The sequence below is a fragment of the Thamnophis elegans genome, chromosome 2 (assembly GCF_009769535.1).
Source record: "Thamnophis elegans isolate rThaEle1 chromosome 2, rThaEle1.pri, whole genome shotgun sequence".
NCBI lineage: Eukaryota > Metazoa > Chordata > Lepidosauria > Squamata > Colubridae > Thamnophis > Thamnophis elegans.
Window position 1 is genome coordinate 108,751,867 of NC_045542.1, and position 17,583 is coordinate 108,769,449.

Genomic DNA, 17,583 nt, shown 5'->3' on the forward strand with positions numbered 1-17,583 from the left:
CATTCGAGGTTACAGTGGCACTGGAAAAAAGTGACCTATGACAATTTTTCACACTTACAACCATTGTAGCATCCCCATGGTCACTTGATTTACATTTGCATATTTAACAACTGACTCATATTTATGACATTTGCAGTGTCCCGGAGTCGTTTGTGACATTTTGACAAGCAAAGTCAATGGGGAGCCAGATTCACTTAACCAACCACGTTGGTAATTTAATTCATTGAACAAAAGTGGCAAGAAAAGTCAAATGGGGCAAAACTCACTTAACAATTTTCTCACTTAGCAATATGAATTTTGGGCTCCATTGTGGTCATAAGCTGAGGATTACCTGCATTCATAAAATGTCTATTAAAAATCCAATTACAGACTATTTTAATGAGCAGCATCAGCAAAAGAAGTTTGAAGGTCTGCTTTTTGTTCATGTTTATTTATATTCCACCTGTAAATAACTCCAGGTGCCAAAGATACATAATACTCTTACCTCCTCCTGTTTTTCGCACGATAGCAACCCTGTGAAATGAGTTGGGCTGAGAGTGACTGACCCAAAAAACCCAGCTAGCTTTCATGCCTAAAGTGGGATTAGAACTCACACTCTCCCTGTTACTAGCCTCGCACCTTAACCACAAAACCACTGGCTCTGTTTCGGAACACTTATTTTCTAACTTTTTCTGATTTGGGTTATATTACAGGCGGATGAATCCGTTTAAATGTTTCCTTACATTCATGGTCTCCTTACTATTTGAAATAAATAGTGTTGAATGCAAACATTTCGTGGTATTACTATATACATAAATATGCAATTTGACTTGTTAAAAGTATAGCAAGCTTCAAGGCTATAATTATCTCAGTTATGGAACAACCTTCTCAAAATTATTTTCCTTTAGCCGTCTTATTTGAACCTGATAAACCTCAAGCATGCTTTGAGGTAGTCTGTTGGAGGAGGAAGATTCTCTATTTTAACATCTATATCTTTGAATTTGGAATAGCCACTGATTATATCTATTATATGTTTTTATAATTTTATGGTTTTATTTTCTAAATGTTAATAAATAGTTCACTATAATGCTGAACAACAATATGCAACAGTATGGATAAAAATCTTATGATTTTTTTTAAAAAAATGGATTTTTTAATTTAAATCAGATGTTTTTTTATCAAATTTATTTTAATAAAATGCTTTTGGAGTAAAAATCTATCTAATGATAGCTTTTTATTCAAGGTACATTAATAATTTAGTTTATTCGGCATGAAATGGAGCTTAGTTATGTAGCATGAGGCTGTATATTCTGCAATATTGGGATGTTTCTGTCACTTTCTTTATGATAGCATTTTGTATTTATTTTATCTCAGTATAATAAGCATTTACATTTGTTTATTGTAAGCTATTGGAGTAGGACTCAACTGGCCAATCAGAGGCCCAGTCATCTGACTCCTGAGAACCAATAAGGGAAAAGAAGGAGGTTCTGTCAGGGTTCGATGGAAAGTATCAGTATGGCATTTGTGAGAGAATTGGCTGGAATCTGGGATGAAGGAGTGGCCTCCTTAGAAATTGAGGGGTCTGGTTAGAATTGTGTGAAGGGCTTTTTAAATTTTATCATTTTACCCTGTGTGTTGTATGAAGAATCCTATTTAGCTACAAGCTACTGGCTACCAATTCACAGGTCTGCGACTAAAAAGCTGTTTGATTATTTTCATCTAATTTCCATGTATTTTGGTGTGCTGAAAACAAATAAAATATTGAAAAAACTCCTAGATGTCATGATTTGACACAACATGCAAAATTGTCTTCAAATTTATCATTTATTTTTTTTTGGTATGTTTTTTATATTATAGGTTTTTAACCAAATTTAAAGTCCAAATTACTATTAATTAATTCACATAAGTGCATTTGAGATATAAAATGCCAAAAAAACCTTAAAGGGTTTGTCCGAATTATATAAAAAAAAATAAAGCACTGTAAATCTGATGGTCAGCAATATATACATAAGCTAAGCAAGTTTTATGTCTGTGCTTCTAATGGTAGAAGGGATTAATCTTTCCTGAAGAATCCAGTGGGAGGGAGACACAGGGCAGATAGCAGCATCTCCGGTCAGTTCAGGGGGCGTGGCCAGCATTGTCTCTTGTACAAACACAGAACTGCTCTCTCCTGCATGCCACACTTGTGCATGAATCATTCTCAGGTTCTTGGTTCTAGGCTTCTTCACACTTTTTCATCGCAATTCATGTTAGCTCGTCATTCTTCAACCGTTATGTTATGGCTCCGCAAAAGTGTATTAATTCACCAGACAGTTTCTGTTTCATCTGTGGTGAATATACAGTGTTGAAGCAACAGCAGAATATTACAGACTTTGTGAAAAAAGTATACTTTGCATACTTTGGACTAAAAATTGGAGATCAAGATAAAGTTTGGGCGCCTCATAAAGTGTGCAAACAGTGTGTTGAGGACCTCCAAAACTGGTTCAAGGGTAAGAAAAAATCTTTCCATTATGGAATTCCTATGGTATGGCGAGAGCAAAAGAACCATAGTGATGACTGTTACTTTTGTTCATGCGATGTGAAAGAGTTTAATTCCAAATGGAAGCATTCCATTTCATACCCCAATCTTCACTCAGCAATTCGTCCCATCCCCCATGGCACAGATATATCAGTACCCAAGCCCCCTGCTACCTTGGAAGAGATCCAGCTCTGATGAAGGTGAAGTCATACCTGAACCAGATGACTAATCAAGTTCTGAAGATGATGCAAGACCAAAATTATTTTCTCAGGAGGAGATAAATGATTTGGTAAGAGACTTGAATCTTCCCAAAGATGCCGCTGAGTTACTCGGATCAAGATTGAAAAGCAGGAATATATTGTAGCCAGGAGTGTCATCTTCATGGTTTAGACATCGTGAAAAGGAGTTCATTCCTTACCTCACCCAGGAAGACAAGTTGGTTTATTGCATCGATGTTGAAGGTCTGATGGGTCAATTTAAAATCCCATATGATTCAGGGCAATGACGTCTTTTTATAGATTCTTCAAAAAGAAGTCCCAAAGCAGTTTTACTCCACAACGGTTTTTACGATTACATACCTGTAGGTTATTCTGTACAATTGAAGGAAACCTACGAGAACTTGGAATTGGTTCTTTGTAAATTTAAATATGAAGACCATGGTTGACAAGTGTATGGGGACTTGAAGGTCTTGTGCATGCTGCTCAGGCAACAAGCTGGGTATACCAAATACCCTTGTTTTCTGTGTCTATGGGACAGTCGAGACTGACAAAATCACTGGACCAAGAAGAGTTGGCAGCCGAGGGTGCTAACAGTCGGTGAAAAAAATATTCTCCGAGAAACTTTGGTACCTTCCCATAAAGTTCTTCTACCACCTCTCCACATAAAATTGGGATTGATGAAGCAATTCGTAAAATCACTTCCAAGAGATGGAGAATGCTTCAAATACTTGGTCACCAAGTTTCCATGCCTGTCAGAGGCAAAATTGAAGGCTCGTTGGACCAGACATTAGAAGGCTTACAGTTGATCAAGAGTTTGTCAATACCATGGCGGATCCTCAAAAAGAAGGGTGGATTGCATTTAAAGAAGTCGTACAGAAATTTTTAGGCAATAACAAAGATCCTCACTACAAAAAGATCGTCGGAAGCTTTAGGTTGCCTGATGAGTTGAAAGTGCATTTCCTCCAGTCCCACCTTGACTACTTTCCTGAAAATTTGGGAGCTGTGAGTGAGGAACAAGGTGAACGATTCCACCAAGACATTAAAGAAATGGAAAGGAGATACCAGGGAAAATGGAGCATTACAATGATGGCAGACTACTGTTGGATGCTTCAGAGAGACATTCCAGATGCTACTCACAAGCGTAAATGCACCAAGAGGAGCCTCGCAAGGAAGAAGAATCAAGTTTAGTGTGTGTAGGTGAGCTCATTTCAGTTCAAAAAAGGATTTTCATGAAAATATCGTAATAAAACTTTAATTTTATGTCTATTTCCATTTATTTTGAGGTATTGTCTTATTTACCATAGTTACCTAAATTGTCAGGAAACGTAATGTCCTATGACAAAATGGAGGTCATTTTCGGATTCAGTGCACCAAAAATCATAAAGATTATGTAGAATAACCGAAACAGCTCTTGAAATTTTTTTTTTTGCATTTTGTTATTTTTGTTATTTTTTTGTTTGTTTCCCCTTTGGTGTTTAGCAAGATTTCCTCCTCAATCCTCTCCTATGGAAAGGAGAAACTGCTTTATAGTGAAAGGCTGGTGGCAGTCACTGTTCACTCACAGGTGCGGTTACCTCATAACTGAAGTACTTAGAGGAGGGTCTGATTCAACCCTAAGGACACACATTTCCTTTATTGCAGCTTCAAAGGGCTTTCTACTGAACCCATGCAAATAAAACCATAAATTTGCAATTAGTTAACTTCAGACACATAATAGATAAATTCCAAGTTAATATATATTTTAAAGGAACAATTATGACTCAAATTAAGGATTCATAGCTTGTCAATTATTCAGTCTCCCTGTGCTGGTTTTGCAACCCTGAGCTCCTGGATGGATGAATATATCCATCCATAAACAAACACACACACACACACACACACACACACACACACACACACACACACACACACACACACACACTGCAGTCCCTATAAAGTTCTCTTTATTTTTCATAGCATAAGCAACATGTATCATTTATATAGATCTGAGTGGGATAAGTATTTATGGAGAAAAACTGTGTGTCCTGCCTTGAAATTCACGAAGGAGGAAAAGAGTTATAAATTTTAGAAAACTCAGCTAGGTAGCAGCTATTAGATTAGCTAGAAAAGCTAAGCAGCTTCAAACCTAGCTAAATGTTAGAGGCTGCAGGCTAGTCGGGATAGTCAAAAAGCATTCTGGAAGAACTCCCATATTACTGCCATTCAAAGTACATATCCATGTTGTCACTAAGGATGAAACCACTTGAAAAAGACATTACTTATGAAATACTATTAAATAAAGCGTACAAACATTTGTATATGATTATAGTTAATTTACTTATAAAAAGAATAGCCTGATTTTCATTAAAAATAACCTTAAAGCAGGATATAGCAATAGAGACCAATGAAACAATATGAAATAGCTCCAATTAAAGGAATCAGCCAAGAACAACAACTGTAATATATTAAATGCTGCAGATTGAGGTCAACCATAAGAGTTATTCTCTTTTTCAGTTCTGTTGAATGGCAAGATACCTGCACTCTTATTGTAATTGTAATTGTTAATAATTTTGGCATGTTTATTTGAATATGAGCTTACTCTTGAGTGGTAGCTTATGGTAAAAAGTTTGCCTAAAATTATTAAAAAAAACTGTCTCTTGATGCAATGAATGCAGAATGGCTGTAAATAATTTTTAGATTGCTGTGAAATTGTTTCTGGCATTGTCCATGGAAATTTCCCAAGTAATTGAGAAACTTTCTAAGCTTTAATTTTACTAGTATAGTAAAATCTGATGGCAATAATCCTTTTGTGAAATTACTGCCAAATTTGAGAAGTATTTGTTAATATGCAGCTTATTTTCCAGATCTTGCAAAATCAATTTCATTCCAGTATCTGAAAAGGCATAATACAGAGCTTTAAAAAAAAAGGCAAGCAAAACATTCTGAAGCTGAAAAAACTCCTTCAAAAGAAAAAAAATGTAAATCATTTGAGATACTTACTGTAGATTAGTTTGCACATGATATAGAGAATGGATGCAGATATCTTGTCATAATCCAAGCATTTATAATAAAAAAAATTAAAACGGATAAAGGGAAGTATAAGATAGCACAATTAACTGTAGAATTATTTCTGCAAAATGTGATGGTGACACTAAGTTAATAGGTGGCATCAGAGGTGGGTTTCTGCCAGTTTGGCCCGGATCGGGTGAACCGGTGGCAGCAGTGGCGGGTGGGTGGAGCATGCACAGAAGCATTGCATGTATGCGCGTGAGCAAACCAGTAGTAAAAAAAATGGAAATCCACCACTGGGTGGCATGTCATATGCATGGATAGTTAGGTTTATTGAATTGATCTCCCCTACATGTCACCCAGGTGTCCCAAATTGTCTCTGGACAGCCTTGTTGTTGGGTATGTAGGGGGAAAGGGAAAATAGAATCCTCCAGTGGGATAGTTCTCTTGACTGCAAGATATTGTGGGATATGTTGCCTGTGTGTTGGTGTATGGCTCTCTTTTTCATTGATTAACATTGTAGTAGATCTCTACCTGTTGTGATACAAAAAACGTTTTGCTCTCTCAGGATTTCTCCATCAGTTTGGCACATTACATGTTATTCTTGCTCACTGATTGAGGTTGTGATAGCGCTAAATGAGAGTTACTTTCAACATTTCCTCAAATTTCCAGCCATCACGGTGTTCCTATAGTAATGTAATTACATCCACCCTGGACTTCCTATGCTCATGCTGCACAGTCTATCTCTAGGCCTTGCTATGGTTGTGCTGTGCTGTCTGTCCTGTGGCCTTCCTGTGTTTGTAACCCACCATGCTGTCCATTCTCTGATCTCTCTCCACTCATCTGCAGCTTGCACTGGCCTCCCCAGGCCTTCCTGACTTCAAACATGGCCTGCAATGGACCTCCAGGAACTCTTCCACTCCCCACTACTCTTTAGTACTTCCCTGATCCTCACCTTGAATTCCTATCATTTCCCATTTAACAAACCACATGTCTTGAGCTTACAACAGCTTTTAGGATTGTCAATAAGTGATGTGGTTATATAACATCACACATTTTAATCTGGTCCCAATTGCCACCATAACCTGAGGATTACCTGTGCATTCTTATACATTATTGCCTGTGGATTTTTATACCGATTCTTATCATTTAGTGTTTTATTTTCACAGTTCTTTATTGAATTTCCATAACTTGATTTTTTTTTCATGGAAGTATAAGCCAATAATTTGCTGCCACCATCGCAAAGCTTGCTTCCAGTTTCAAAAAAAAACCCTGCTACATTTTAAAATCTTTAAAGAAAGTAACAGAGATGTTCTGGGCTTAAAGATAAGGCTGCCAAGAATGCACCACTAAATATAAGTTTTATTCCACTCCCAGGCATGTGGCATTCAGCATCTTTCATAAAGACTGGTTTCGCTTCAGTTTTTTACCTTTCTTTGCCCCCAAGGCTCATTGCAGTCCTTCAATGGGCTGCATTCCATGTATTCTGTTTGACCAAGGCTATTTTGTGGGTAGTTTATAGACGTATTTAGTTGCATGCCCTGCGAGCAGTAACAAAGGTAGCTAAATATCAATCTTTGTGGGGCATTCTATTTTAATAAAAATGTAAAATGTCTTCATAAGATTATTGTATTATTCAATACTGAATTTGTGTAATGGTTGAATTGGTGAGACGAGAGCTCCTGATTGTCATGGAAGAGGAAGCCATTTTACAAATACGATGGCTGAGAAAAAAGAAGTATTGGGGGCTTGAAAGGCAGCACGAGGAGGTTGGGTGGGAAGATGTATGCTATTAGACACAGAAGTTCTTGACAGGTGATTCTTTGCAGTAAAATTAATTAGCTAACCTTTTAGAGTTTACATGGGAATTCTGAGCTAAGAGAGAGTTATCCAATTATGCCTAGTATGAAATCTTGACAATTTGATGTGTGGATGGAGTTCAAGATTAAATTTGGAAATGTGAATAGTGTTTGAACATTTAGAAAGTAACTACATGTAGAGTAGTTTACGATAACAAAATGTATTCTTGAATTTAAAAAAATCACACGTATTCACACAAAAAAATATAAGGGGAGATGTATATGCGTAATTAGGGTCAATAGGCTTAGAGTTTGCCCCAGTCTGCCACCATTGCCATCTCCTCCTGTGGTATTTTACACTCATAATCTCTTTAGATCAGGGGTGTCAAAATTAAGGCCTGCGGGCCGGATCCTTTTGTGGCTGGGGAGTATTATTTTAAAAATTACTTTTGACTCATAGAGCATGACCAGTGATGATATCACCATTGGGGTAAGGCTAAAATTTTAGACCTCTTATTTTTGGGAGGACGGGCACGTTGGAAGATTCAGAGAAGATTCAGTAACAAGTAAGTGTTTTAGGTATAGCAGAGGCTTTAATTGTATACTCAACTGAAAAGATTTTTTTCTCTCCAAACAATGACTTTTAATGTTTGAGGAATATATTAATGGAGGCAAATGTATTTTTATGTCTCATTTTCCTTTGGGCATGAGGTAGGTGGTTGCTGTTATTCTGAATAAATATCGTGTTAGAAGGAAATAATAAGAATTATGACTATGATAATTATATTTTTATGCCAGACTTCAACAGCCTGGACTTGAATATCTTGGGAAATATGAATTACCCAATCCTGGCCTAAAACCAGGCATTTGGCTCTGATATACATGCCAAAAAGCCATCCCAGTTAATTTACTACTATTGCAGCAAACAAGTAATAATCAGAAGAAAAGTTAGACTGCCTAATTCTAGAGAATCCTCATAGCGAGGACTTGGATCATTTGCAGTTTTCTGGAATGATTGGCCATTTTTGAGAATTGTTCAGAAATCTTCAGCATGCGCCAATGTGTTTGGTAATCCATATGTATGCCCTGAGGTCTCATATGAAGGTATTTTTCAAATGAGGTATTGAATGATGCAGCTACTTTGTATTGTGATTTTTAAAATTGTAGCTTTTGAATCTGCCACACTTTACCAGCTTTCCCAAGTATCCTGTCTAAGACATATAATAGAATTCACGAGTAAACTAGCCATTGCTGTGAGATAACACGTTTTTAGATTAATACAAAATTATTTTTTGTTGGTTGGCTGGTTCTTTGTGCTGCCAATCTCATCCAGAGGCGACTGAATGGCTTACAAACATTAAAACCAGAAACATTAAATAATAAATGATAAAACAATAATAACAATAATCATAGTTATACCAAAGATTTATCATTAAAAGATCATGTAGGAGCAAGGAGCAAGAAGACCATAAGTGGAGGTGAGATCTTCTCTCAATCTACTAGCCATCTCCAGAGTGATACCACACATTGGGGCCCCAGGCCTGCTGGCAGAAGCCTTCAGGCCCTTATGAAGATCAGGAGGGTTGGTGCAGATCTCACCTCAGGGTTATGATGCTCCAAAGGACAAGAACCATGGCAAAGGAGGCTCTTCTCCTGGACACCACGTGCCAGAATTCCTTGGCTGATAGGGTCCGTAGCATGTGCTCTATCGGTATGGGTGGGGTGAGATAGTTCCTCAGATACCCATGCCAGACAGGGCTTTAAAACTAATAACCAGCATCTTGAATTGCACCTGGGAGCAAACTGGCAACCAATACAGTGTGCAGATCAGCGATGTAACATGGGGCAGTCGGGGGGGGGGGTGTCTCAAGAACTACTCCAGCTGTCGCATTCCACACCAGTTGTAGCTGCCAAATAATCTTCAAAGGTAGCCCCATGTAGAACACATTGCATTAGTTCCAGTATGAAATGACTAGGGCTTAGGTGATTGAGTGCAAGGACTCCTGATCCAGCAAGGGACACAACTGCCATACAACATGAAATTCTACAAAGGCTCTCCTGGCCACAACTGCCACCTTATCTTCAATCAGGAGTAGAGAGTCCAGGAGAACTCCCAAGTTGTGTAGAGAGTCTGTCTGGGGTAGTGCAACCACGTCCAGAACTGTTAGAGTTCTGTATCTCAGAGCTACATGCACTCAAATCCATTCAGTCTTACCAGCTGAAGCTTGTGGTCCCCCATCCAGGCCCCCATAGTCTCCAGGCGCTTTGGGATGGGCAGCATCAGCATCATCCCTTTGGTCACTGGAGTGGAGTTGTAAAATTGGATATCATTGGCACATTGATGATACCTCAACCCCTGGTGGTAGATAATTTCACCCACAGCTTCATGTAGATATTTAAATACAGTGGAGAAAGTACTGAGTCCTGCAGCATACCCACAGAGGACCGACTATGGGCTGGATCTCTCACATTCTAGTAAAACTGATTAGGACCAACCTTGGAAAAAGGAGCCAAATCAGTGGAAAAGTGTTCCTCCCATCCCCTGTAGCTGTCCCCAAAGGGTGCCATCGTTGATGGTATTGAAGACTACTGAGAGGTCAAGAAGAGCAAGAATGGCTGCACTACCCCTATTTTACTCTCACCAAAGATCATCAACAATCGCAACCAAAGCTGTTTCTATCCCATAATAGCCTGAATCCTAACTGAAAGGAATCCAGGTAATCCATTTCATCCAGGATCCCCTGAAACTGAAACTGCAATGCAACCACTTCCTACCACATTCCCTAGAAAGGGAATATGAAAGACTGGATAAAGGTTGTCCAGGTAAGATGCTTTTTTAAGCAGAAGGCAAACAGAGGCCTATTTAAAAGGCCCCGGGAACATCTCCTGCAGTGAGTAACTAATCATTGCTGTAACCACCCTGACGGTTGCCATCTTGGAGGCTTTCACCAACCAGGAGGGACAGAAATCAATAAGTAATTGTACTGACAGCATTGAGGGCCCTATACACTTCATGTGGTCCAACTTGATTGAACTGATCCCAGATAACTAGACAATAATTCCAGGCATGTCATTTGGATTTGCATCACATTCTAATTGGGAATGAATCCAAGTGATTCGTCAGGTGTTGAGCAAATTCTTCTGAACATGGACATCAAAATCCTCCTGACCTAGGAAGGATTAAGTGATCCAGAACAGGATTGCTGGGCAACATTCTGCGGATGCAATAAAGATGGAGAAATAGTAAAGTTTTGCCACTCTTACTGCCACAAGATAAGCCTTGATAGCGACTCTAAATCATGTCAGGTTGGAGTCATCTCTCATTTTCCTGCAGTGGTCCTGTAGATGTCTTTTTAACCCTTTTCAGAACCCAAAAACTAGTCTGTGCATCACTAGGAGGGTTAGGAGCAATGTGGTCAAGAAACACTGCACAGGCATAAACCTGTTCAAATCCTCAGCCACCCTCTGGTTTCAGGACATCACCAGGAATTTGGCAGGACCATGCAGCATGGCCCCTGGAATAGCCCCAATTTCCTCTGAAATCTACTTGGGGCCATCAGTTGCCAGGGGCAGACCACACAAATGTGTCTGGTCTCCCCTCAGAGGGGAGCAACATAAGAGAATCTGAAAGACAGAAGGGTGTGATCTTTCCCCATGACTGGGGGAAATGGACACGTTCCCCCATCAGGGCCTGTTCCCATTGCCCTAACTGTAAAGTCCTCGGACTTACGACTGACAGCTCGGCAACAGCCAGGCGTGCCGCAGCCAATCAGGCACGACCTGCGGTTCCCGGGCTATCAGACGCACGGTCATTGGCTCCCTGTCTGACAGCTCCGTATAAATAGCTGTCAGACAGGGAGGGGGTGCCGGTCTACTGTTCTTGTTCTGCTTTGCCTGCGAATAAACGTTTGGTTGTTTTCCTTACCTCAGAAGCCTCCCGCCTGGTTCTTTCACAGAACTTAACACTAACAAGATCATATTTGGTGCGTGGCCACTGTCCTGGTCAGATCTGAGATGATCTTGGATAGACTCATAGCTGCCAAGGTAGCCATAACTCCTGAGTGGCTTCCAAGTCCAACTTGCAGAAATATAATTATAAACTTTTACCTGTTGCTAGGATGCAGTGGCATGCTTTAGCAAATTAGAATAGTCCATGAAGCCATATTGTAGTTTGTTTGCCTTTGAACATTGCCAGGTGCGAAGAATCAGGATCATGCATTAAGTTCCAGTTAAGCTGATTTATTTATCAAGCCTATACAAAAGAATCTAGTAAAATGTTCAGTATTAAATTGGCACTACAATAGACAAGAGTTAATGGAATTCAAGAGGGGCTAGATTTGGACTGCTTGTGGGAACGTAGTGACTCTAGACTAATTCCTCTCTTGACTCCAACTCCAGACTCTGCCTCTCCCTCTCCTACATGTGTAGAGTAATATGTACTTGCAATACATGATTTATATTTGAATGTGTATGAATCAGGCTTCTTCAACATATCACAATTAAATCACACCGTGGTAAAGTGATTTGTGAGCCCATTCAACAACTGCTTGTCATTATCTTCATATAAAACCAAGCTGAAATAGATCACATTTTTAATTAAATTTGAATGTTTGTTAGCAATTGGTTCCTATTTGTTATGGCTGAATAATTCTTCTGCCTTGATTGGCTGTAATTCTGGTTCTCATAGACTTATCCAGTCTATGATGAATTGAGAGAAAAATATAAGATGATGATGTCTTTGCCATGATTATGATGAAAACAATAAACAATGCACTGGGTCCCAAGCCTGGAAAGGTTGAGTAAAAGCAAAATTCCTGCCTAAGGGCTGTATTTTCTTAATCTATCCACCGTGGATGGCATGAATCTCCTTTTTCCATAGGAATAATGAATTGAATGTCCATGCCAGGAAATAGAGCCAGCATATGGCTCTCTCGGGAACACAGCAAGCCAGAATGACACAAATGAATGATATTTGAAACATATAAAGTGTTTTGCATTCCAAAAGTGGAAATGAGATAGAGAGAAGTGTCAATTACTTGGCAAATTAGTTTTCAGAACATGCCATACAGTAGGCAGCTGTTTTTGGTTGACATCAATCACAGCACGGAAGTAATCTGCCTTACTCTCAGCCGGGAATTGACATTTCAGAGCATTTTTGTAGGCATCAGGAATCAGCAAAATACGTTCGCTATTGCTGCAGATTCTCTTATACATATCAAAAATTCCTGCTTTCTTAGAAATGGATTAATAACAATAAGTTTTCATAGCTGCATCTTCTGAGAGCATTTTCTTTTATTCATCGGTTGTTTTTATTTAAGATAGTAATTACGGAAAATGAGACAGTTCTAAATCCACATGCTAGAGAAATACAGCCAAAAATGATGCCATTGCTTGCTTTTGGTCTGTAAGTACCCGAGTATTTCAGCACAAACCCATCTTCTTTCCCTCCCTGTTTCCTGTTTGTACCTGGCCAACTGTTTATTTTATAAGCTTTAATTTTGTATTGCTATTATTATTGTGTGCACATTTGCAACTATAATAAATACTGACACAAGTCAGGTCTGATAAATATTTGACTAGGGGGAATATAGTTAATGTGATTCTTTAATGAAATGCCAAGTGAATATAACTATTGTGAAAATAGTTATATATACAACTTTGGTATGTTCAGTTGGAGGGGGTTCGTACATTGCTCTAATGTGATTTGTTTTTTTTTGTATGATTGATGATCTGAAATACTGTCATTTTTGTATAGCATCCTTCTGATCAGATTTTTATATTGGGAAAAAGGCAATCAAAGTTGTTTTTAGCCATGCTGCTCAAGAGGAAGAGCCATGGTTTTCAGCCCTATTGTGTGAATACATCCTATAGCTTGTTTGACAAATTACATTAAAAACAAGCCTTGTTTGGGCATAGCATATAAGTGCAGACAATGTGCTATGAGCAAACTAGACCCCTCTGTCTGTATAATTGCTGTAATTATTAGGTAATGCAGCTTGTTACTAGTTAATAACAACCTGTATTTTGTGTAACTGGAATCATAGTTCAATTACAAACCTCACTGATAATTTTATAGGCTGCTCTTGAAAATTATAGAAATCTTTAATGTTTTATTCATAATTGTACAATTATAAAAGTAGCATATTTGTAACATCAGAGTCTTTATTATTCACACGCACACACCAATACTTACAGTATGTCGCCTTTGGAACCTTCTAGGACTTAAGAGCCTCACTATTTAACAATGTCATGTGACTAAACACAACTCTCAACAAACTCCTTCAATTAATTTTTAGTGGCCATTAGTGATTTGTCTGGGTTTTTTTTACATACTTCCTTTAATCTTATTTCAGCTTCCTTCAAATCTCTTTACAGTTATGAAGACATCTTGTCTTCTATTCATGTGATGGAGGACCAAGTTATGGCCCTAAGATTCTATTTCACTTCTGGAGCAAACTTTCTTCTCAGATAAGCAAATATGATTGCTTTTTTAAAAAAAAACCTTGGTGAAAGACACAGTAATTGTCATGCCCCCACTAACAGGTCCATTGCATTCATTCTACTAATTCTACTTATTTTCAAGTCAATCTCCGGGAGTAAGCTTTTAGAGTGGCAACTTTTGAAGTTATTATATATTCGTTGTATTCTTCCAAGCCTCCTACTATGTCCTACATACCAAATTGTCTGGCTGCTCTCCTGTCTCTGAATTTTCCAACTCAGAGAGGGTTCTCAGATTTCAGCTGCCCCATTGTTGGCACTGAGGAAATTGCTCTAATAACCCTATACTGTCTGAGTCCAAGTAGGTCAAAAAGAAAAATAGTTCCAAATTGTGTGACATTTATTTTATTGCCTACTGCCCAACATTGTTTCTATACTTCAGTAAAAATAATTTTTCTCCATACAACAGAGCTTTTAGTTTGAGTACAGTGTTCAAACCTCACAAAAGAGACTATATTTTTTCATATCAAATAGTGCTGCCCAGATACTTTTATAGATATTGACATGAATATATATGTGGAATCATATTCATTTGGAATTTTATGGAAAATCCATACCTGAACATTATATTTCTGATGTTGTAATTTGCTATTCCTTCAGAAGGGGTCTGTTCCTTTAATCTACAGTGAGTAAGATAGCAAATCCATTGTGGTCTTGATTTTCAGTAGACTACGCAAATGTAGCAGGATAGTGCTTTCATTAGCAATCTTAATTACAATGCTTTCAGTCCACTACTGCATCTGATGTGTGAAGCATCATAGCACATGAACAAACTCAAGTATCCCTCCTTTTGAAAGGTATCCGGTGCTTCCCAAGGCAGTCTTAATGACAGTCTGCCCAGATTTTATCAGACAGTTCTGTGGGAGTCTGCTACATAAACAAAATCCATCCCTCTTTTGCACTTTACTTTGTAGATCTCTATTGGCTGGGCCTGTCATTCATCTTCATCCTGACAATTTAGTTATAGAAGGATGTGCTCAAGGATGTTTTTATAGTTATAGAAGGATGTACCATTCTAGGCAAATGGTATACCTATTGAAGAGATCTGTAGGATGATTTTTTTTTTGCCGCCCCCTCAAATATCAAGGAAATTATTCAGTGCAAAATTTCAGAATTTTATAAGCATCTATTAGAATCCATGCATTGGTTGCTTTCGACACTAGCAAAGAAATTGATGGATCCTCCCAAAAGGAAGTGGAAAACCTTCCTTGACCTGAGTATACTCAGTGAAGTTTTTAAAAAGAGAGAGATAGAGGAGGGGGGGAAAAAGCTTCAGAGAACAACAATCAATTGAATGCATTTCTCTCATAAACCAAACAGGCCTATGAACATCTGCTGCATGAAAAATATATTCAGAGAAATACAGTCTTTTAGGAATATTTACTCAGCAAGGTGTCAGGAGAGACACTGAAGTTCATTTGTGAGGGCAGTCGATTCACAATTACTACCAGTGAAATTATGTTAGGTTTAGTATGCAGAAATCAAATCATATTTGAAATCTTATTTGTATAAAATTATTTTAAGTATGGCTAGATTTTAAGTATGGCTAGATCCCTAACGCCGTGGTATGAAGTGAGCTCCCATTACTTGTCCCAGCTTCTGCCAACCTAGCAGTTCGAAAGCATGTAAAAATGCAGGTAGAAAAATAGGGACCACCTTTGGTGGGGAGGTAACAGCGTTCTATGCCCCTTCAGCATTTAGTCATGCCAGCCAGATGAGCACGAAGAACATCTTTGGACAGCACTGGTTCTTTGGCTTTGAAATGGCTTCTTCATCTTAGAAGAGTCTCTGCAGGAGTCTTTCTTATCATATTGGAAACAATTTGATTCCCTTGCAGTCCACATAAAGGATGATAGCTACGGTCTTGGACCCAGTAAACCAATAACATGCCAATGTGGCAGCTGGATGGAAATTTTAACATGCAGAGACATTATGCAGTTGATGTGGCAGAGTAAACGAATTCTACATGTTTTATGAAAAGAACAGTAGAAATTACACTGGACACTGCAATGGCTGTGTTAGCTAGTTGCAAAGGTTTACTAACTTTTGTGTATCAGTGAAGGTATAACAAACCCAGCAGTTTTCATAACTTTTGTCTAATATGAGTGCGGAATAAATCATAGATGCTAGTATGCATATGATATGTAACTGGCATTTGAAATACTGCTCAGTGGAATGAAATTATGTGCGATATTGTGTGTGCATTTCATATGTGCAGTAGCTATTGAATAGTCATATGTCACAATTAGAAGTTGCATCTTTACAAAATCTAAATGCAAATCAATTTTTCTCAGTACCTTGGGATATTTTGGATTTTATTTGTCACCTCTCCCCCTCTTTCTTTCTTTATGGCATTTAACAGATTCTGTGACAGGTATGTGTACACATAGCTTTGGAAGCAGTAAGACTGCAACAGCAGTTCTAGGTTGTGGTTCTTGTAGTAGTATATAAAAATTGATGCAGAGTTTATTTTATTTACTGAATTTGTACATTGCATTTCAAAATAGGTAGCTGTCTTTCATAAGGTGGTTGGGAGTAAAAATATACACTTTTAATTAAGCGGGTACCTTGAATAAACATAACTTTGAGTTTCAAATAACACTGATTTCGTTGTTGTCTTGGTTGACATCTGTGAAAAAAATTCAGGTGCTCACTGCTCAGGCATGAAAATGTGCCACTCAAATACTATACTTTTCTGTGCACACTGAAAAAAAATTAGAGGGAACATTGATAAGACACTCGGGTTGCCCAATTTATTCTTGCTAAACATTCCTCAAAGAGTTTTCAATTTAATGCAGTCATAAATTACAAGACTCATAAACTGTCTAGAATAGTCCCAGGTGAGACTGGCAGTAAATACTCTTATCAAATAAATAAATAAATAATACCCAAATATCACCTCCTGCAGTCATGGAGAGCCATTTGTTCTTATTCTAATATTCATTTCTTAGATCTTTGAAAATGAAAGTTAACTTTTCCTAAGTTCCTTACCTTAATTCCCCCCTAAAGGTCTTTGTTGCTTGGAATGTATGTGCACAATCTTTTTAATAATCACTTTCAAGGCTTTTCTAAAGGCAAATGTTTTCATGAAGGCCTAATTTACATTGTCCCTCATAATTCTCTTCTTTCTGCCAAAATTAAACTTAATCTCCCTCCCTCCCACCATCCCTCCCTCCCTCCCTCTCTCTCTCTCTCTCTCTCTCTCTCTCTCTCTCTCTCTGTGTGTGTGTGTGTGTGTGTGTATGTGTGTGAGTGTGTGAGTGTGTATGTGTGTGTCTGTCTGCAGATAAGAGCAGTCTGTGTTCTATCTTTGGAAGAGCACTTCTGGCTCTGCTCCCTGAGGAGAAATGGATGGCTATTGTGATAATACTACTTTGTATTTTGCTTGTCCTGGAAGGAGTAGTAAGCAGTAGTTTGTTATCGAACAGGCTCTGTACCCGTCATGAGAAATCCTTGGTGAAAGGGGCTGTTCTGGGAAAAAAATGACCAGATATAATGAGAGCATAGCAAGAATATTAAAAGAGACCAGCCTTATATTAGGCTTATTATATGCTTTTAAGAAATGTCTATCCATTGTGAAAAT

The 17,583-nt window shown here is 38.2% G+C and overlaps 1 protein-coding gene across 1 annotated transcript in view; it reads left to right on the forward strand.

The window, feature by feature from the left end:
• ATG7 (autophagy related 7) overlaps window positions 1–17,583 on the forward strand; it is a 95,792-nt gene that overhangs the window by 36,524 nt on the left and 41,685 nt on the right. The gene's annotated exons all lie outside the window — the stretch shown is intronic.